General features: G+C 34.7%; 1 pseudogene; it reads right to left on the bottom strand.

Moving 5' to 3' along the window:
• Nucleotides 1-18,598: 18,598 nt before the first annotated feature.
• Nucleotides 18,599-20,012, bottom strand: LOC102014601 (annotated as a pseudogene).
• Nucleotides 20,013-23,829: the final 3,817 nt, after the last annotated feature.

Here is a 23,829-nt window from a genome sequence, read left to right on the forward strand (position 1 = left end):
TTGTATCTCACTTTTTTTGCCTCCCCATGAATATGTTTCATCAAGAGCCATGTCGGCAAGCTGTAGCTCCTGTTTGTATGAGACTTATCTAAACACCTACTCTTGCAGAGCCTTGAAACATAATATCAAAGGAAAAAATACATGCCCACACATAATTCACAACTTGTAAAAATAGACATGAATATAGAAAATGTAGTATAGAGTAAGAACTAAAATGAAACATACTCTGTACAGCAAGTGGTTTAATAGCATTATTTACTGGTGCTCCAAGAATGAGAGAATGAATACAGTATTCTCTGCATGGCTTTGGGGAAAGTGAAGACTACATAATTGTGAGGCAAATATTCAGGATAAATTTTCTAGATGAATAGTAATAGTCTAATTCTTTCAAACCCAGATTAAAGAACCTGTGCCCCATGATGGTAATGCAAGAAGTATCCTATTAATGAAACAGAAAGTTTTGGTCTCTGACTTCTGCAAAATTAGCCTAGTGAGGTATTCATGCATGAAAAAAGTCAGCAAAAGTGAATTTTAATATTACTGATAGTAGTGTGATTTTATGATGTGAAGTATAACTGAGATAATTGCTTGAAATTGTAAAATAACAATAATTAAACAAAGAGCCATATTTACCAATTGTAGCTCTTGGATATGTGACACATATCTAAAAATAAATATATAAGGAAAGATACCTCTCTATATGTAAGCAATAACTTCATTCATGCACACTAAATGGACTTTTAAAACTATGTAAAATTAATACATTCTATACCTACATGTTTCTTGGTTAAACACCAGCAATTTAGATGATGGAAAACATACTAACTAAAAATATTGAATTTTATAATATTTTCTTGTATGTTTTAAAAAGTAAAATGATCAAGTATTACAGTGTTAGAGTAAGGATTTATAAACATTTTATGTTTGTGAGGATACATAGAAATTATAGTATTTGAATATCATATTTAGGGAAAACTGACCAGATGCTTCGTGAATTGAAAGAATGATGTTAGGCTGGGATCTTGAGCACCATACTGACTGCGAAGGGTGTCCATGTCATGATACTTCTGAAATCCATTTTTGTTTGTTTTTTTCTTCCAGTACCGGGAATTGAACTCATGATGTTGCACTTGCCAGGCAGACACTGTGCCACTGAGCTAAATCCCCCCCCCAATCCATTTTTGACATGCTACTTGAGAAAATCTGCCATAAAATTTCAGGTCTTCTAATAAACAAGAATATTTGTGGTTAACACACCACCTAAAGACCTAATAGAAGAAAAATGCAGTACTAGAGAAGGTATAATTATTGCACTCAAATTATCAATGTCAGTAGTGCTGGTCTTGGCCCATGTAAAATTACTATAGTTTTGTGTAGAAGAGAGAAGCCTAAGAAGTTTTAAAATCATTTGAGTGAAAATTTCCTTGCTTGCATTCTCAATCTTCTTAGAAGACACTTTTATCCTGTAGATGAAATAGCTCTACTCAAATTGTACCAAATGTCAGAGTTTTATTCTAAATTAACAATACTTGTCATCAACAGAATGACAGAGACAAACCCCGTCAGCAGACTCACCAACCAGTGAGACCAGGTGAGCACCCAGCAGGGGCGTACAGGTGTGGCGCATGAGACCAGACCCCAATGTGTGTGCACATGTAGACCCAGGTAAGACAAGAAACACAAAGCTATTCTTATTGCTAACTGTACTATTTTAGCAAGGATGTTATACATGTTATCACTATTTCTACCCTGTATTTTAACACTGTGATTGTATGTGGTCATATTCATAAACATAGTCCAGTACCAAAGGACTGGGTGTTAGCCAAATAGCAACTTTCCATCTGTAACAAATTGGGAAGGTAGGTCCTTGGAATAGACATAAGAAACCACCTATATTTCTAAGACATCCCTGAAGAATAGACATTTCCTAGGGAAGACTCAATACTAATAAGAAAGTTACCTACCCTAAGAAATCAGCAGGAATCTACAGAAAAAAATTAAAAATAGAAAATAGAAAACGACAAGGCACAGAAGCTAAATGCAACCACAGAATATCAGCTCACACAGGACAAGACTGGAGAACCATGTGATAGAAGAAATTGGAAGTCAAACAATAGAGCTCTCTGAAATGATAGCAACAGAAGTGAAAAAAATGAAAAAGACTAAAGAAAAAATAATATTTCAAGCACAAAAAGAAATAATCCTCAAAATGAAAGATATTTGAGTAGACACAGATAAAAAAGAAGAGCTTAGGAAAATGATAGAAACCACAAATGCTCAACATAGGAAAGAAAAGAAACCCATGAAACAGATCCCAACAGAAATTAAAGAAATTAAAATGTCCATTGAAAGTATATAAAACAGATTGAATTAAGGGGAAGAAAAAAATCAGATCTTGAAGACAGAATTGAGGCTAGTGATCATTGAAAGTAGCAAAAGACCACGAAAAAATCCATCCAACAGCTGTAAGATGAAGCAAAGAACAACATAAGATTGATTGAAATCAATGAGAAAGCTAGAGACGGTAGAAATGCCATAAAACTCATCACAGAACTAATGGCAAAAAAAATCCCAAGCATAGATAACAAAATTAATATACAAATAAAGGAAGCATATAACACTCCAAACAGACATGACCAAAATAAATCTACACCAAGGCATATTATAATCGATTCCAGAAATTCAGAACAAGAATCAAATATTAAAAGAAGTTAGAAAAAGAAACAAATCACCTATAATGGAAAATCCATCAGAATCACAGAATACTTCACAACACAGATCACCAAATCAAGGACAGCTTGCAGTAAAGTATGTGAAGCCCTGCAGGAAAACAAATTCCTACACAGACTGATGTACCTGCAAAACTATCTATCAGAATTGAAGGAGAAATAACATACATCCATGACAAAGAACACCTGCAGAAATTCATGACCACCAAACCAGCTCTGAAGGATATATTATGAAGAAAATATGAAGACAACAACCACAGGAACACCAACAGATGGAAGGCACCGGGAAGGGCAAGCAATTAAACAGAAGGGAAAGATAGGGAACAAAGAACAAGAAAATACTATGAGAAAGATAAGTCAATACGTGTCTGTTGTAACCACCAATGTAAATGGACTCAATTCAACAATCCAAACAGACTTGAAAAATGGATCAAGAAGCAAGATCCAAAAATATGGTGCATTCTAGAAAGACACTGAACTAAAAAAGAAATTCGTAGACTAAAAGTCAAATAATAGAGAATAATCCATGTGACAGGATTCTCAGAAAGTGGCAGGGGTAGCTATACTATATGCAGACAATGTGAACATCAAGTAGACTGATCAAAAGGAAAGAAAGAGTCACATCATACTTGTTCAGGGAAGACCCCCTAGAAGAAGAGATAAATATCATAGATACATATGAATCAAACACTGGTACACAAAATAGGATAAAACAAATGTTAATAGACATGAAAAATCAAATAAGCACTTACACAATTGTGGTGGGAAACCTTATACCTCACTAGATCAACCAGACAAAAATAAAAAAGATCAGAATTAAAACAAAACTGTGAGAAAATGTAATTTGTAGATATCTACAGGGTGTTCCACCCTACAACATCAGAATACACATTCTTCTTAGCTGTACATGGGACATTCTAGAAGTAGACTACATATTAGCCCAGAGAACATGCTTAGGTAAATGCAGAGGTGTTGAAATCATCCCCTGCATATTATCTGAATATAGTTCAACAAAATTGGAAATCCATGGCAGAAGAAACTGCAAAATCTATATAAATACATGGAAATTAAACAACACCCTCCTAAACAAGCAATTGGCCAGAGAAGATATTAAAAAGGAAATTAAACTGTATGTATAATTAAATGAAAATGCTGATACAATACACCAGAACTTATAGGAAACAATGAAAGTAGTCATATCAGGGAAATTTATAGCAGCAAATTCTAATATCAAGAAAATAGAACAAGTTCAAGCAAAGAAATTAATGTTGAACCTTATACTCCTAGAAAAGAAACAACAAATCAAACACAAAGCTTATACAAGAGGACATTATAAAGAGTACAGCAGAAATTAATGCAATTCAGACTAACAAAATAGTACAAAGAATCAATGAATGGAAGAGTTGATTCTCTAAAATATTACATAAAATTAATAAAGCCAACTTTATCAAAAAGAGGAAAGAATATACTAAAATTTTAGCATTTAGGAATGAAAAGAGTTAAATCATAATAGATCCTGTGCAAATAAAGAAGATTATCAATTCCTGCTTCAAAAACCTGTACTCTAACAAGATGGAAAGCACAGAAGAAATGGACGTATTTCTGGACACATATGAATCACCAAAACTGAATCAAGAAGCCATCCATATTCAAAATAATCCTGTATCAGTCAATGAAATTAAAAAATTAGCCAATGGAGAAAATCCCAGGCCCGGATGGATTTACTCTTGAATTGAATAAGAACTTTAAAGATGACCTAATACCACTAATATAGAAACTCTTTAATGAAATTGAAAAGGATGCAATACTTCCATAATCATTCCTGAAAGTAGGTATTACTCTGGTACCTAAACCAGAGAAGAAGAGAAAACTACAGAACAATCTCCCTAATGAACATAGATGTGAAAATCCTTAATAAGATATTGGCAAACAGAATAAAGCAAATTATCAAGAATATTATATATGATTATGAAGTATGATTCATACTAGGGTTGCAGGGATGGTTGAATATATACAAATTAATAATACACCATAAAACTGAGCCAAAGATAAATATTATATGATTATCTCAATACATAGAAAAGCTTTTGACAAGGCCCAACATGCATTCATGATAAAAACATACAGAAAATTGGAATAAATGGTATTTATCTCAATCTTATAAAAGCCATCTATGAGAAATCAACAACCAGCATAATACCAAATATTCAAAAACTGAAAGTTTTCACTCTAAAATCAGGAACATGGCCAGTATGTCCACCATGACCACTCCTATTCAGTGTAGTGCTGGAAACATTAGCCAAAACAATAAGAGAAGAGAAAGAAATAAGGCTAGGAAAGGAAGAATTTAAATTATCATTATTTGCCAATGACATAATAGTCTATATAGAAGACCCCAAAAACTCAAGAAAAGACTACAGATTCAATAACCAAATTCAGTGGCTTATTTAAATACAAAATGAACAGTAAAAATCAATAGCATTCCTGTATACAAACAAAAAACTCACTGATAGAGAAATTAGGGAAATCATGCCCTTTACAATAACACTCAAAAGAATGAAATAATTAGGAATCAATCTAATAAAGGAAGTAAAAGATCTACAAACTGAAAAGTAAAGTACTCTCTGAAAGAAGATTGAAGAGGGTATCAGAAAATAGAAAGATATCCTTTCCTCATGGACAGGAAGATCCAACATAGTAGAAATTGACATACTCCCTAAACTGTTATACAGATTTAATGTAATCCCAGGGCTGAGGATTTACCTCAGGGGCACAGAACCTGTCTGGCAAGCACAAGTTCCTAAGTTTGATTCCTGGTATCAAAAAACCCCAAAAACCAACAAACAAAAAAACAGATTTAATGCAATCCCAATCAAAATACCATTAGCATACCTCACAGCACTACAGAAAACATTCCTGAAATTCATTTGCAACCAGAAAAGACCTAGAATAGCAAAAACAAGCAGGGGCAAGCAGGGGCAATTACAATTCCTGATTTGAAATTATACTACAGAGTCACTGTGATAAAAGCAACATGATATTGGCAAAAGAAGGCCTGAGGATTAATGGAATGGATTAGAAGATGCAAAAACAACTCCAAACACACTCAATTACCTTGTCTTTGATAAAGGAGCTAAACACTTTCACTGGAACAAAGATCACATCTTTAATAAATGATGTTGGAAAAACTGTTTTTCCATAAGCTAATGACTAAAAGTAGACCCTTATATAACACCATATGCTGGACAAACATCGAAATGGATTAAAGAACTAAACATTAACACAGATGCACTAAATCTTCTGGAGGAGAGAATAGGCAGAACTCTTGAAGAAAAAGTTATAGGTAAAGATTTTTTGAACAAAACCCCAACCTCGCAGGAAATAATGCAAGGAATCAATAACTGGGATTTCATCTTATTAAAAAAGTTTTGCACATGAAAAGGAAACATCAACAGTGTGAAAAGACAACACAAAAAGTGGGAAAAATTTTAGCCAGTTGTCCTTCAGATAAAAACTTTGTATCTAGATCACATAAAGAACTGCAAAATCAGAACACCAAAATTTAAAGACCCAATCCAAATGTTGTCATCTGAGATGAACATATGCTTCTCAGATGAAGAAATGCAAATGGTAAATAAATATATGAAAAAATGTTGATCATGGCCGGTTATTAGAGAGATGCCAATTAAAACAACACTGTGATACCATCTCACTCCAAAAAAGAATGGCTATCACCAAGAAATCAACCAATAATGAATTCTGGAGGTGTAAGGAAAAGGAACACTTCTCTCTCTTTGTAGGAGTGTAGACTTGTGCAGTGACTGTGGAAATCAATAAGAAGAGTCCTCAAAAAGCTAGGATTAGAGGTCCCATGTGTCCAGCTATTCTTTTTCTGGGTATCTTCCTGGAAAAATTAAAAACATCATACCACAGCAATATATGTGCACCCATGTTTACAGCAGCACAGTTTGCATTAGCTAAACTGGAAAGAACCCAAATGCCCATCAACTGAGGAATGGATAAAGATTTTTTTTTTTTAGTATAATGGAGTACTACTCTGCTTAAAGAAGGATAAATTTGAGGCATTTCGAGGTAAATGGATGGAATGTGAGACCATACTCTTCAGTAAAATAAATTGAATTCACATGTGCAAACCAAGCAATGTCCCCTTGGAGGGAGAAACTGAAAGAGTAAATAAGAATTAAAATGTACAATAGATATTATGAAATGAGAAGGTATGCTTCAAAAGGAAAGAAAAGTTAGCGTTGGGGAAGGGGGAAAGAAAGGAAGAGAATAGGAAGAAAAAGTGATTTTAAAAAGGATAAAATGTGAATAAAGCTTTGTAAATACGGAGGGAAAGATAGGTTGAATGGAGGAGAAGGGATTGGGTAAAATCAAAATATATTATGTATAGGTACAAATACCTTATGATAAATATGATCATTATGCACATCTAAAATTTATCAATGAAATGAATTATGTATAAAAAATCAACAGAATGCCTGAGTTCTTATTAAAAGTACAGATATAGTATCCACATCCTGTATTTTATAGTTTGTTTCAATCACTTTTCACTCCCAATTTTCTGTGTGCTTGAGTAAGTAATATAACATTTGAATTAAAATTTGGTGAATATTTATTTGTGCAATGATTTATTGGTACAAATGTTCCCATTAGAATTGTGAGAAATATGTGTACTGAATTATCAAATAAACTTTCTTCATTTAGGAAAATTACAGGAGGCAGTGTAGTCAGTGGAAAAGCCTGGCAGTAGAAATTATAAAATAAGGGTCTAAGTCCAATTATGCCACATTCTACAAGTGTGCACAAGCTATTAAAGTGCAAGATTTAAAGTATATATAATTTCTGAAAATTGGTATGTTAGGTAAATATATTTAGAAACACATATCCTTCAAGATAAATGCACATTGTGTTACATTCAGTTACACTTGCATACACACTGTCAAAGAAGAAGAGCTAATGTGATATGTATTTTAGTAGAGTTAGAAATAGAATGACAGTCTTAATTTGAAAGACTGAGGAAAGATACTTACATTTCAAAAACAAAATTAATTTCTTCCAGAAAAAAATATATACTAAACTTTTTCCTACTAATCCTGTGTTGGTAAACTGTTGAGTAGTAAAGAATATTTGATACTAACAAGCATTGTCTAGTTAGAATGAAGCTCTATTCCGCAGCATGGGTTCCTTTTCTTTTTGTATTTGATTGGATTAATGTGGACTATTTTTAGACAAAATAATTCAAAGGAAAAAATTGATAATGAAGTATTTTAGTTAAATTTCCAGATCTTTCTTCTGTAGGACATGTATGTATATATATATATATATATATATATATATATATATAGTAGTGGATTGAGAATTGGTGGTCAACTTTTAAATCCCAGCTGAACTGAGTAAGTGTGGTGCTGGGTGTGGGAGATCCAACTGGGGATTGTTGCCAGCAGCATTAGAAGCAGTACTGGAGAAGAAAGAGTTCGGCTGTTGGGAGCGGAAAAAGGCTGTTGGGAGCGGAAAAAGGCTGTTGGGAGCTCGTAGAAGCTGTAAGGAGCTGTTAGTTGTTTTGGAGGAGCTCATGATGTTGCCTTTCCTGATGAACTTGGCTGTTTTCATCCTCCAAGGAGCTCAGGACCTCCTTGACACTGAGAATGACTTTGGTCCACTTTGGGGGAGCTCTGGTCCTCACCTTGTGCATCGCTTCCTGGCTCCAGAGAGGAAGATGGCGCACTGCCAGTCTCCTGGAGAAGCTTGCTGCATTGGCTTTCCTGATGGGAACTCGGTTGTCTTCAACACTGGAGGAGCTTGGGACCTCACTGTTGCTGAGGATGGCAGTGGTATCTTCCGCCGGAGCTCTTGTTCTTACTTTGAGCACTGCTTCCTGCTCCAGTGCAAATCCTGCAGCCCGCCAGCAGAGATCCTTCATCCCTCTGGTACAGACTTCCTAGATTCCACAGCTGACGTTTGGGCCTTCCCAGCGCACAGCCCTGAAACAGGCCTGCATGAGACACTGTTATGGGCTCTAGGCCTTCATTTGAATTTGTGGGAAGCACTGTTATGAGCTCTGCGTCTTCAGCTGGACTCACGCAGGACATTTCCATGGGATCCAGGCTCTCAGCTGGATTCCTTGGTCGTGTATATTATCCTTTACAACTACTGATATGGTATTTCCTGCACTCTCTTGTATATTATCATTTGGGTGACTATTAAAAAAAAATTTAAAATATGTGTCCTGTATTATATATCGTTTTCCTTTGGAAAATATCCCCCAAACCAACATATATATATATATATCTATATCTATCTATCTATCTATCTATATATATATGAAAAGTTCAGCTCTTCTTGTGTTCTTCATATCTCTAGAAGTGGACAATGATAAATAATATTCAGGCAAGGGACATCCAATTTTTCAACATCCTCATTTAGCTAAAGATATTAAAAAATTTAGCTGTGTCACTCAGCCTTGATATCTACACATGCAGTTCTAGCAATTTTTGTAAATTTTGTCAGAATGGTCTTTTTCATTTGTACTTTACTAAATCAGAAACTTTAATTACCCAGAAGTCTCTACTTCAGGTATTAAAGTTAGTTGAATTTGTCTTATATAGCAAAGAAATGATGTGATATGGCCATTGCTTTTCATTTTCTTATCAGATGAAGAGTGGTTATCTATTTGCAACACCAATAGTTTTAAGCACTGAAAAAAATGAGGGCGATTTTCTTTCCATTCTCTTGAATAAATAAGTCGGGGTGTGGACATACCTTAGGATGCAAGAAGAAAAGAGAGAGAAAGAAATACCATATCAATAGCTATAAAGAATAAGCATTTTTCAAAACTGAGAAAAATACAGAGAACTGAATTTGGAACGTGTGTGTGTGTGTGTGTGTGTGTGTAGATGCATAGAATAATGAAAAAAAAAAAGAACTGAACTCTTGTCTCAGCTCTAGAAAAAATAACTGAATATTTCAGTTTCTGGCCCTCAATCTAAGCATTGATAAAATGAAACACTATCTTGGATGACATAAAAAATTTATTCATTTTTTGTAATATAAAAAATTATCTTGTCTACTACTTTGTATGATATATAATTCTCATATATCGTCAAAGCAAAATCACTTAGGGAAATAATTGAATTTCTTTTTTTATTTTTAATAGTATATGTTTGCAGTATATTATGATTACAAATATTGTGGGTAACTGGTACATGAACATAACACCTCTTAATTCTGTCTCTGTTCCCTCACAAACCTTCCACTTCTTCCTCCCTCTCTCCATCCCTTGGCCTCTTGACCACTGGATAAACACTTATTTCCCTGATTCATATGATCTATCATTTATTTTCATACAATTTTTCACAATTTAGGATTCTCAAGAGAAATCATGTTATATTTAAGTTCTGTGTGTGATTTATTACTCAACATTGTGGATTCAAGGTGCATACATTTTCTGAAACATGACTCAAATTTATCTTTTGTGGCAGAGTAGTACAAAGTTGTGGATAAGTGCCATATTTTCTTTATCCATGCATCTGCTGATAGATATAAAGTCACTCCCAGGATTTACCAATTATGAATTGTTTTGCTATAAACATGGATATGCTTGCATCACTATAATATGATGTCTTTAATACTTTTAGAAAATACATGAAAGCAGGGATAACTACTTAGAATGGAATTTCAATTTTCATGTTCTTTAGGAATCTCCATATTGATTTCTATAGTGCTTGCACTACTTTACATTCCCACCAACAATGTAGAATGGTTCCGTTATCCCCTGAAACTCACAGGCATTTGATATTATTTGATTTTAGATGATAGCCACATGTATGGATGAAGATAAAAGTAGAGAGTTATTTTAAACTGCAGTTCCTCAATGAGCAGTAATGCTGACCATTCTTTTATATATTTATTGGTCATTTTCCATTTTTCTTCTGAAGAATAATCTATTCATTAGGGTTACCCATTTTTAATTGGAACTTTTATATTGGGAATGCCTAATTTTTGAGTTTTACACTGCAAATATTACTCTTTTGTCCAAGGTTTAGCAGGCAAATTTTTGTCCTCTTCTGCAGGTTGTCTCCTCATTGTATTGGTGATTTCCTTTACTATCAAGAAGCCATTTGAAATGCTGTCATATATTGATTCTTGGTGTTATATTGTCTGCAATTTGGATTCTGTTCAGGAAGTATTTGTCGATGTCTATGACATCAGATTTTTTATCTATTTTACCATCGTAAGTGCTTCTGTTTTAATATTTAGACCTTTGATTCATTTTGATTCTGGTTTATTACATGATGAGAGATACAGGTCTACATTAAAACATCTGTATGTGTATAGCCAGTTTTCTTAGCATCATTTTCTAAAGAGACTGTGTTTTTTCAGTGTATGTTTTTGGCCCCTTTGTTAAAAATATAATGGTTGAATATGTGCAGGATTTTTTCTCTATAGTCTGGTCTGTTGATTCATAAGTCTGATTTTGTGCCTGTACCGTGATGTTTTATCACTGTAGCTTTGTAAAATAAGTTGAATTTTGTGATTGTGATGCCTTCTATTTTTTTTTTTTTTTTTTTTTTTTTGCCCAAGAATGATTCTCTGAGAAATGCTGTTACTATTTTGATTAGAATTACATTTAGTCTATGTATCTGTTTTGGTACTATGGCCATAGCCATTTTGATGATATTGTTTCCTTCTATCCAGCAACACTGAATGTCATTAAATTTTCTGATGTCTTCTTTTATAGGGATCTCCTTTTTATAGTACTGCAGTTCCTGTTGTAGAGGTCTTTCAATTGTTTAGTCTGGCCAATTCATAAGTATTTGCTTTCTTGGTGCTATTGTGAATAGTATTGTTTTCATAATTTCTGTCTGAACGAGTCCATTATTGGTGTCCCTAAACATTGAATTTTATGTGTTGATTTTGCATCCTGGTGTATTACTGAATTTGTTTAACTCCAGGAGTCTCTTGGTGAAAATCTTGGGGGCTTATGTTAAAGGATCATGTCATCTGCAAAAATAATAATAATTTGACTTCCTTTCCTATGCATATCCCTTTTATTTCTTTCTCTTGCCTTATTGCTCTGGTTAAATTTTTAAATAGTATGTTGAATTGAAGATAGTGACCATGTTATTTTCTTGGTTGTAGAGAGAGGGCCTTTATGTTTTCCACATTTAATATAATGTTGCGAGCAAGTTTGTCCTAAGTGGTTTTTATCAGATTGGGATAATGTCCTTTAATACTTATCTTATTCAGAGTGTTTTAATGAATGGTTGTTAGATTTTGTCACAGGATTTTTCTGCATATATTGTGATGTTATGTTATTTTTGTTCTTCTTTTTGTTTATGTGTTGTATTACATTGTAACCTGGGATGAAGTCAACCTGCTCATGATATATGATATTTTTGATAATTTGTTGCATTCTGTTCCCAGTATATCATTGAGGATATTTGCATCTATATTCAATAAGAAGTTTGACCTGTCATTTTCTTTTATGCTTGTATCCTTATCTGGTTTTGGAGTCAGGATAATGCTAGCTTCCTGGAAAGTCTTAGAAAAGATTGCTCCTTTTTATTTTTATTAAATAGGTTTATTAAAAATATAGTTATGTCCTCCCTGAAATACTTGTAGAATTCAGTAAGAAATTCCTGAGCTTTTCGTAGATGTTAGGCTCTTTGTTAGTGCCTCAGCTTCACTTGCTATTACTATATTCTTTGGGGTTTCATGTCTTCTTGGTTCTGTTTTGGTAAGTCATATATGCTTAAGAATCTGCCCTTTTCTTCAAAATTCTCCAATTTGAGTGAAAATATTTTTAGTAGTTAATAATCATCAGGATTTCAGTGGCTTTTTGTCAGTTTGCTTTTTTATTTCTAATTGCACTGATATGTGTCTTTCCTCCTTTTAATAAGCTGGGCTGTGTGTTTGTGCATTTTGTTTATTTTTTTCAAAGACCAAGTTTTTCAATTCATTGAGTCTTCATACTTTTCCACTCAGTTTCATTAATTTCCACTATGTTCTCTGTGGTTTTCTTTCTTGTGTGTTTGTGTTTGTACTATTCTTATTTTCTAGGATTTTGAGCTGTGCATCATTGTTATTTATTTGCATTCACGTTGCTTTTTCTAACATGAGCCTTCCCAGCAATAAATTTCTTCAGCCTGCTTTCATTGTGTCCCACAGATTTTGATAAGAAGTTTCACTGCTTTGTTTATTTGTGAATGGCTCATATTGAGGCCCCCCCCAACTACATTTGTGTTAATGTTTATTTGATGTTCACTTGCGTTTTTCTTATGATGTTTGGCATACCAAGATTCAATGCATGTATAATTACAATTATATTTTCCTGTTGAAATATTCCTTACTATATAGTGAACTTTTTCCCCCTATGATCAATTTTAGCCTGAAGTTTACATTTTCTGACCTCACATTGGTCTTTTCTGTGTTTCATGTACTCAGTAGAGTTACTTATCTCCAAAGATTCTGTTTGGCATCTTTTCACAAAGTCTATTTCTTTTTGGAAACTTGTCATTCATGTTTTGAATAGTTTTATATTCTCTTGTATTATTTCATTTATTTTTTTCCAAAACCACACTGTTCATTCAGTTTGTTCTACTAATTTTGCAGTTGTATCACTGTTGAACTTGCTGTGTTTCTTTACTTCCTTTTCAATCATTTTATACAGCTACTTGTTGATTTTCTGTCCACTAATGCCCTAGGACCTGCTTTGAGAGAGTTGATTCTCTTTGAAACCATTTCATTTTCTTTATTTTCATGTTTCTATTTTGTGTATGTGTGGTATAAGTTTTTAAAAGGTTTTTCTTATTTTAAAGAGAATAAAAAGATAATAAAATAATAACAACATAGATAAAAACAAAACAACATAAACACAATAAAAATGACACAGGGTTTCAAATCAAAATGATAAGTATTAACAGTGTTTGTTATATTACAAATTGTCATCTTCAATGAAGCTTCTTAGATTACCAGATGTAAGAATGCAAAATTGATCAAACCTTTAAAGAGCATAAAAATAATTTAAAAATCTTTAGAAATGATACAAAGCTTCACTAAACAAGAGGGTAGGAATTCACCAATGGTTTTTGCATATTGTTTTTGGTTTTTTGTTGTTGTCGTTGTTTTTTCTTCTGGCACCAGGAACCAAACTCGCGACCTTGTGCTTGCCAGGCAAGTGCTGTGCCACTGAGCTAAATCCCAACCCCCTATATTGCATATTGTTGTCTTTAAATTCGTAGTTCAGATTACTAGTTATAAGCATGCAAAATTGGTCAAAAAATTTATGCATTAACTGTTCCTTTCCATAAACCATCAGTACAGCTATTTATCTATCTATCTATCCTCTATCTATCTATCCATCATCATCATCATTATTATCATTATTATTATTATCTACCTACCTATCTATATTCCCTTCCTTCTTCCTTTCTCTCCTTTTACTCATCCCAGTTGTTCCTTCCTTTGGAAGAGTTTCTTTCCCTTTCACAGTATCTACTGTACAATTTGGGTTTTATTTACTCTTTCAGGTTCTTACACTAGGGAGACAATACAATGTCTACACATGTGGATCTGATTTATTTCATTTATGAGTATGGTCTCTAGTTGCATCCATTTACGTATAAAAGCCTCAGGTTTATCTTTTTTGTAGCTGAGTAATACTCCATTATATAAAAATACCACATCTTTTTTATCCATTCCTCAGATGATGGGCATTTGAATTGTTTCCAGGATTTAGCTATGACAAATTGTCCTACTATAAACATGTGTGCACATAGATCTCTGTGGTGTGATATTTTTAATTCTTCTGGGAAAATACCCAGAAGGGGAATAACTGGGTTAAGTGGGAACTTTAGTCCTAGTTTTGTGAGAAATTTCCACATTGATTTCCACAGATGTTTCACCAGTCTGCACTCCCACCAACAGTGGAGAAGGGTTCCATTTTCCCCAAAGCTCCGTCAGCATTTTTTATTAATTGATTTCTTGAAAATAGCCCTTCTTTTTGGATCAGATGGTATCTCAGATTTTTTAAAATTTGCATTTCTTGAATGATTAATGATGTTGAACATTTTTTCACATATTTATCTGCCATTTGTATTTCTTCATCTGAGAAGTGTGTATTCATCTCAGATGCCCAGTTTTGGAATGGGTCTTTGAAATTGGGGATCTGATTTGTTCTTTAATTCTTTATGTGTTCTACATAGAAGTCCTTTGTCGGAGAAGCAGTTGGCTAAAAGTCTTCCAAATTCATCGGTCTTCTTCTTCTTTTTTTTTTTTTAATTTTAGAAATAAAAGGAGGAAAATACTAACAGACCGACAACATTTTACAAAATAGCAAAGGATCATCGGTCTTCTTTTTATCCAGGTGGTGATTTCTTTTGATGTGCAAAATTTTTTTAATTAAGATGAGATTCCATTTGTTTATTCTTTGAAGTTTTTTTTTGGTTTTTCTCAGGTACCGGGAACCGAACTCACGACCTTGCGCTTGCCAGGCAGGCGTTTTTGCCGCTGAGCTAAATCCCCAGCCCTTATTCTTTGAAGTATTACCTGTGCAGTTTGGTTTTTTGTTCATAAACTCTCTGCATACCCATCACATTGTATGATTTCTAACAGACTAGAGTTCAATATTTAATCAGCTGACTTTTTTATTAAATAAATTTTTATTATGCATAACCAGTACGATTGTATTGTTATTCTTGTTTGTCATGTGTAATTCTACTCATAGATTTATCAATACATTCATTCATTTTTGGTGTTCATTGACAACTAACTTAGGTATTTTCATCTATATTTTAATAAAAAGCATAATAGAAATTCAGTTTACTAGAATTTCAATCCTATATGTTGAAAATAGAAATTCAGTTTATTAAAATTCCTACTCTTTGTATTGAAAATCCAGATTGAAACATTGAAATGAATTGCCCCCCCAAATGACCTAGAGCACCATTAAGTTATAAGGATAATGGATTTATTTTTCATGTCTACAAAATTATGAGGCATACATGTAATAGTGTATATGATGCATGTTTGCAAATATTGTTTAATCAACATGTTAGGCAAAGGTATTGGGTTATTCCAGAAATCAGATTTTACTTGGCTTTGCTTGCATAAATATAAAGCTAACAAGTTATGCTTTTTAATGAGGCTGGGCATTCAATGTCCTCTTCAATCTCCAGTACATTTCTTTTGCAGGTGTTTACCTTAACATACTTAAAAGATTGTTTTGATTCCCTCTACTCAAAGAAAAGAAATGCCACCAATTCAGCACCAGTTGAGAAGTACTATACATAGTCCAAATGGACAGCAAAGAGTCCAGTTATATAAAAAGCACAGTAAACTGTCCTGAGCACTGGAAATAACTCTAGTGGACCTTGCAGAAAATGCTTTTGAAAATGGAGCCACTATTACACTGGTTGTATGCCATATAATTTGGGAGGATACAATGCCAGATATTTTAATAGTTATGAATTTATTTTCCTTTAAAAATATTTTTATTTGGTTATGTTTGTAGTTATTTTACATTTGCCTGGGGGAATCGATACAGGTAGATATTACAGCATGTTTCTCTATTTAATCTCATTTCTCCTCCCTCACCTCTAAAGACTAATTTTACAGGTTAAAATAATCCTGCATGCGACTTTGTTTCTTATGGGGTGGTGGTTGAGAAATTTCACTTTAAACTCTCTTGACTTTTGAGGTGTTTGTTGAGAAATCTGTGTTTATACTGATAGGCTTGCCTTTATGAGTTACATTTTTCTCTAATGGCTTTCTTTGTTTCATTTTTAAACTGAGTTACTATATTTTGTACTTCCAAATTCGTAGAAAGCTTTAAAATATCTGCTTTTTCTTATTGATCATCAAGGCTTCAGGGAAAAACAGTGAAAATTTTATCACATCAAATGGGTATATGCAAAAATAATGGATATATGAGTATATGCAAAAAATGGATAATTTACAAACAAATCTCTTCAGTCAAGAATATTTTGCACATCTGAACTAAAATCAGGAATTAAAACATATTTTAAAAAATTAGCACTGACAAGTCTAGAACAATAATGCAGAAAGTAAAGTATAAGCAACTTTCAATGCTGAATATAATTTGAGGGAATGTAAGAAATTACCAGTTGAAACTCCACCTAAATGTATGTCAGCATGACTTTTTAATAAATTTTAACAGAGTGAATCATTCTTATGTCTCTGGTAGCTTCTCAAGTTTTATTTTTATACTTGTGACACCTTGAATAAAGAAATTGAATCCTGGGCTTAGAACATTTATAGAAAAAAGAAACTGTGAATACCATCTCAATATTTCTGAAAAATACTTCAACAGTTTCTCTTCTACAAGAAAGACTATCAGGAATCATATATGGGTTTCCATTTGGGTTATATTTTATAAAAGATAAGTACTAGATCTCAATGCCAAAAATTAAAAAATCAAGGTGGTCTAATTCAGAAAACTTTAAAAAATTAAATGTTCTAAATTAGTATCTAAAATGTGAAATAGCATAATACACATTTGTGGCTTAGGATCCATTAAAATTATACTGCTCTTTCCAGTTTTAATACAGTCTTACTATGCTCTGGAGTAGATCTTTAGATCATATCAAGAGACCACTAAAGGTAAAATCAAGAGTGGGAATGGAAAGACAATTAGATAACAAATCCAGTAATAATGACAAAATATGATTCATTAATTAATGCCACAAAATTAGATATTTTGGTTTGCTGCCAGTGGTGTGCTGGAAGTGCCCAGGAAGTGAGAGCAGTATCCCCACATTCCCAGTTAAGATTCTTATTGAACCCATGATTTGATGGCTCGCTCATGAAGGAATAGTTACCCAGACTGCTTGGAAAAATGGTACTGTACTGGGATTATGCAATATTTGTCCATTTTTTTCCAAGAACACATAGGGAAAACTAACTACCTCTCAAAGGTGCCAGATCAAACAACTCACAAGATCACAAAGTATCCCCCCCACAAAATCTGTCAATGATTTCATTCTAAGCATTGCATTAATCAGTCACTTTTGATGTAGAAAATATGGGCTTATAAAAATAAATCCCCAATACTTATATATTTAAACTTTTTCCTCAATTGGTCAAAAAGATTTTCAAATGCTCCACACCTTCCATCTCAGATTACTCCTTCTCTTAGTATTGTACATGAAACTGAGACATCAGAGTAGTTAAGGACTTTAGGACTATTTATACGGAAGGGAAAAGTGGGTTTATTTACTAAGATAAAAATTTTATTCTGATATCTTTTAAAGGCATTAAAAGTTGTGTTTTCACTGAGTGAGAATTATTCTCAAAGCAAATATCCTCTAAGATACCAAAGTACTCACTTTAATATGATAGTATACTTTATCATATAAAAACTTATGAAGCCTAAGATAAACAAGCAACAAGTTAATAAAAATCACAACTCAGAATTCTAATATTTCCACATGGTATCACTCACTATGAAATGCAAAAAGACTAATAAAGTTTAACTGGAGCGATCTCTAACCTGCAAGGTACACTCCTGTGACCAAACAAATCACACATTTGGGAGACTATGCAACATGAGTAAGTATAGAAAACTGCCCTCCAGAAACGCTTCTTCAAACTTTAAACAATTAACTGGCCATCATTTGGGGAGTATTAGATGAATATCGATTAGTAGGTCTGACAGGTAGAAAAAATATAATTGAAATATTTTAGAAGGATGGTGTTAGGCATTTATTTGATATTGAAAATTCACAAAGTATTTCTCTTCATCAGGAAAATTCCATCTAATATGGATCTACACAGTCCAGGAAAGAAACTCTAGAAACACTTTTCCTTTTGCCTGACCACTGTGCCCTCTAAAAAGGCTTTCTGAATGCTTGAGTAGAAGCATTATATTCTGCAGTGAAACACTTGAGTTTTTCAACACACTGATCCACTATTTCCTGTAGACTCTGCCTCAATGCAAGCTTTTCTAGAGAAGGAACTTTTCCAATCAACCTTCTCACCACCATCCTGACAGTTTCACTGTATTGTGGTAAGGCTGTTCAATCTCTTCTATTTTCATTGCTATTGCTTTCGAGTGCCTGCTGAGCTGACTAATTTCAAATAATTCTGTACTGTTTGTTGGCTTGGTCTCTGGTTCCTCTGGCTTTTCGGTGCATAACGGTGCTGCAGGTTCCACCTGGACCTCAGAAATCCCAGACAAGTTGTTCTCCCCTGATGTCTTGAGCTTTTTCTCAAAGCACTTGCTTTCAGCCTCAGCAAGTTCCTTCTCAATTTTCCTGCTGGGTTCATATAACACCTTTGATGAAAGACCTGCTGTTGTACTTGAGACTGAAGTACATCTTGGTGTTTTCAAAGACTGGAACCATCTCTCTTTACTTCTATGCTGAGACTGGTGGAAAGAGTACATTTTGTTTCAGACTGCAGAGTAGCTTCTGTTACTGACACGGAAACAGATTTGTTGTTTATAGAGCCCTTTTGGACTGCAGGTGGTTCTCAGAAAAGAGGAGGATCCCTTGTATGAGGAGATCGGTCTCTTATATACTAGAAAGAGTAGACACTTTTTCTTCTAAAGCCATCTCTCGTGTCCCTGGAATCACTCTGGTTGCTTGCAGAATGATCATATCTTGACCATTGATAGCCAGATTCATCTTCTCTCTGAGGTGTACCTCTTCTTGCATCATAAAGAAAACTTCAGCCCTCACCATATTCTTGGGAACCAACATCACTGTAATATCTACTGTAGCTTTCTTCACCAATTCTGTCTACCAATGATAGCCTATTTTCCAGTAGTGGTGATTTCTTTTGCACAGTCTTATCTACTGCATAGGCCCTTCGGCCTATGGGTGATTCTTGGCATAAAGGAGGATCCCTTGTATCAGAAATCCGGTTTCTCGTATAATGGGAAGAGTAGAAAGTTTTACATCTGAAGTCATCTGTTATGTGCCTATACTCTCTCTGGAAGCTTGCAGAGTAATCATATCTTGACCATAGACAGCCAGATACATCTTCTGTCTGAGGTGGACCACTTCTTCAATCATGAGGAAAACGGCGGTCCTCGTCATCTTCTTGGTAACCAACATCACTGAAATATCTACTGTAGCTTCCTTCACCAGGTCTGTCTAGCTGTGGTGGTTTATTTCCTAGCAGTGGTGCTTTCTTTGGCACAACATTGAGTACTCTATGGCAGCCATCACTGGAATGAATCTGAGGAGGTACTTACTTTCCAGGAAGTCTTTCATAGACATATTGTCCATCAGAACACATATCATGTCTTCTGTTAGCCACGACTCTGGGGTACCAGATGGCCAGCTAACATAGCACTCTGAGGGTCACCGCACTGCCACTACTGCCTGGATCACTCTCTAAGGAGGCATATCTGGCACATAGTGACATCAGCTTTTATTCTGTCTTTATTATGAATTTCTAGAATTTTGACTACCATGTCTTATGGAGTGTTTTATGACCATATTTATTTGGAGTTAAATGCCTCATTTACTTGAGTGTTCACTTCAGTCTCTTGGTTTGGGATATTTTCTGCAACAATTTTTGCTAAGAGACTTTTATAACTTTAGTTTGCTTTTCTACACCTACTTGGACTCAGATAATTCATTAGTTTGTTTTTTGAATGTCATCTAGCTCTTGTATTCCCCTTTCATGGATTCTTGTTTTTCTTGTTCCACTGAGTAATTGATCTACTATAGTCAGCTTTCATAAAGAAATGCTTTAAAACTTACCCAATTTACTTTTTGACTTTTTGATGCAAAAATTTTCTCCTCTTGTACACCATTTGTTCAGAACTTGACATACAAGCTAGGACATGTTGGTGTTGACTGTCTTGTAACTTGCTAACCCATTCCAGTGAGAACAGTTTTTTTTTTTTATAATTGTGCTTTCCAAAATCAACGAATGCCAAGTACCAAAGATCCAGTGACACCATTTCTGTCCTCAGGTCCTGATACCCTCTCCCTGATTGGTTCTATCTACAGGCATGGCTTTCCATTATGATTTGTATTTGCAGGATTTCAGCTTGAGTCCTTTTCATCACAACTGACTTTTTTTTGTCGTACATATGGAACTGAGCACCTTCACACTGACCCACATCCCCAGTCATTTATATATTTTCCTTATTTTTTTTTTTTTTTTGAGATTGAGTCATGCTCAGTCACTGAGTTGCCTAGGCTGGGTTTGAACATGCCACCTTCCTGCCTCAACCTTCCAAGTGCTGGAATTACAAGCATGTGCCAATTGCCTGACTGAATCTGTAAGTCTTTACTAAGGTTGTCATTAATTTTCCTCATCACTGTCTCCAATTAAGTCTTTTTTTAGTGTCTTCTTTAATCTTATGAAAAATCTGATTAACTAAATCCTTTATTTATTTATATGCTGTTTGTGCTCATGGAACATCATGGTAATTTCTTCATACATTATTCGCTGATCTCTTCAAACATTTGGCTTTTGAGTTCTTTGCCTGAGAATTTCCTCCACTATGCTGCTCATGACATCATGCCTTGGGCAATGATTCATTTTTGAGGCATCACTTTGCTTTGTTTTCTCACTATTCTTGTAATTCTTTGTTAAATGTTATGAATCAGTGAGGCTCCAAAGATCTGCCACTCTAGTAGATATCTCTTTAGTAAGTGAATTTCACACAGTGATTTGCCTTTAGCTTTGGTTGTGAGTTATTGAACAGACATCTACTCAAATTATTGAAAGATAAAATGCCAGTTCCTAGCACTGAATTGCAAGGAGAGAACAACTGCTGGTAGTACTAACATCCAAGGAGTCAATCGTATAGTGATATACCATTAAGAGTTAGTGAGGTGTTAAATTTCTTTAGCAAATATTATACCCTTTCAAAATCCAGGAATACAAAGGATTAGCAATGTTAGGGAAAGTTCTGGGAGATATAAGAAGATAACAGAGAAAAGTATTTTTAAATTAAAGAAGAAAAAATGAGAAAAAGAGAGAGAGACTAAAAAGTAACAAAAGCAAATGAAACAGGAGAAAGTAGTTTTTATTGTTATTATATTTGTACCTTGAAATATAGAGGGAGGGAGCAAGTTTGAAAGGATATGTGTGGGGGTAGAGGGAAAGAAAGGCATTTATGTGTAGAGTGTAGGAAAGTGTTCATGGTGATTGTATCTAGTTTATTAACTCAGAAACTCTATTCTGGAAGACAAGCAATGATTTTTCATGATGGAAAACCTGTTGGTCGACATAAGACAGTATAGAAGCAAAAGCGATCATTAGCATTCCTATACAATTGCTCATGAACGTATACATGCTAAAATAGAAAAATAGGAAACATTAAATTTTTATAACAGGGCTGGGGATTTAGCTCAGCGGCAAAAGCGCCTGCCTGGCAAGCGCAAGGTCGTGAGTTCGGTTCCCGGTACCGGAGAAAAACCAAAATAAATAAATAAATAAATAAATTTTTATAACAACTTTCATTTTCAAGAAAAGTAGGGGAAGGTGGACAGACTTACTAGTGTTTGACATGGTAAGTGAGGAAAGACTATGGGAGAGAATTTACATTGGTAGCAAAAGAGATACAGGCAGATTGAGTCCAATCAATAGTGTAAGAGAAACTCTTAATTTTAGAAATCCTATGAAACAGCCCCTGGTGAATAGGAAACCTAATGTGAAATGTTCATGTAATGTAACATTTAGATTTAACTTAACAGCTTATGTATAAAAGAAATGAATGCATAGAAAGGGATAGGAAGAAAGACAAGTAGTAAAAATATAATGGCAAAGCTAAGGGATAAGAGAAGGTATGAGGGGAAAGTGACACAGATCAAGGAAGAATGAATTTGTACATGGAATTCAGAGTCCCAATGGGAGATTTTATCCAACTATTGAACTAAGGATCAAGTGATGTTAGATGCAATCCTGAAACAACCTTTGAAGTGTGTATACGGGATTAAGTACGCGGAGTGTTTTACAAGCAACCATAGAAAATGTGTACACTTTGGTATACCCATGAAAACACACATACACATGCATGTAGCTAAAAACAACTGAAAATACACACACATAAACGTGCATACACAGAAGCATACATACACACACACACACACAAACCACACAAAAGAAACATATAAGGCCTCTGTTTTCAGGAGCCTCAGTTGTTGTCACAATGCTGTGGCAAGTTGCCAGTGTTTTTCCCACTGACAAGTAGCAACCTCAGCAACTTCAGCTTTCCCAGTTGTGATTGTGCCACAGGCTTTGGTATTTTATCACCTCAGTTCACCTGTCTCAGCTTCCCATGCTTCCCATTTGAAGTTATATCTCAGTTTTACTCGGGGTTTTTCTGGGCAGGAAATTCAGCGGTTCCCTGTGTTCCAGCAGGAGCAGCATCCCTGCACCTGCACACTGTTCTGACAGCCTTTCTATGTCACATGTATTCCTTAGTCAAAGCATCACCCCGGCATGCCAAATTTCTTTTGTTTTGTTTTGTTTTCTTTTTTAGAGACAGCTTCTCCATATGTACAGGAGCCTGGGCTCGAACATTTTATGTAACCCAGGCAGGCCTCTAACTGGTGGTGATCATCCAGCTTCAGCCTTCTGAATGCTTGGATTACAGGCCTGGGCCACCACACCCATCTCAAATTTCAGTTATACTGGGGGTATTTAATGGTTTCTATGGGGAAGCAGGTAATAGCCCCCATGGACAGTGATCTTAATTGCTTTCTACTGTCAGGGATCCCTTGTCCCAGATGTTCAGCTTCACAAAGTGTCTTTCTACCCTGTGAATTTAAGGATGAGACAAGCACAAAAGACCCCTTTACATGGCATGCAGTGGCAGCTGGGGATCGGCAAGAGGGAGCGGACACAGGCCTAGAACTCTGGTATTTGGAAGAGTGTTGGGACCGAACCTACTCCGACAACACTCCAGTGCCCTTTTTCCACCTCTTGTTCCCCCTGGCCACAGTTACTTGCAGCACGCTACTGTGATTCTCACTGGCTGACAGATCCCTCAGTGTCTGGTTCCTGGTCCCTGACGAGGACAGTGTACTTCATTCCTCTCTGTCCCTAGGACTCACTGGTCCTAACTCAGTCACTGCCCTGTGAGTAATTC

Source organism: Chinchilla lanigera, unplaced genomic scaffold (assembly GCF_000276665.1).
Source record: "Chinchilla lanigera isolate Chin_1 unplaced genomic scaffold, ChiLan1.0 scaffold00128, whole genome shotgun sequence".
Taxonomy (NCBI): Eukaryota; Metazoa; Chordata; class Mammalia; order Rodentia; family Chinchillidae; genus Chinchilla; species Chinchilla lanigera.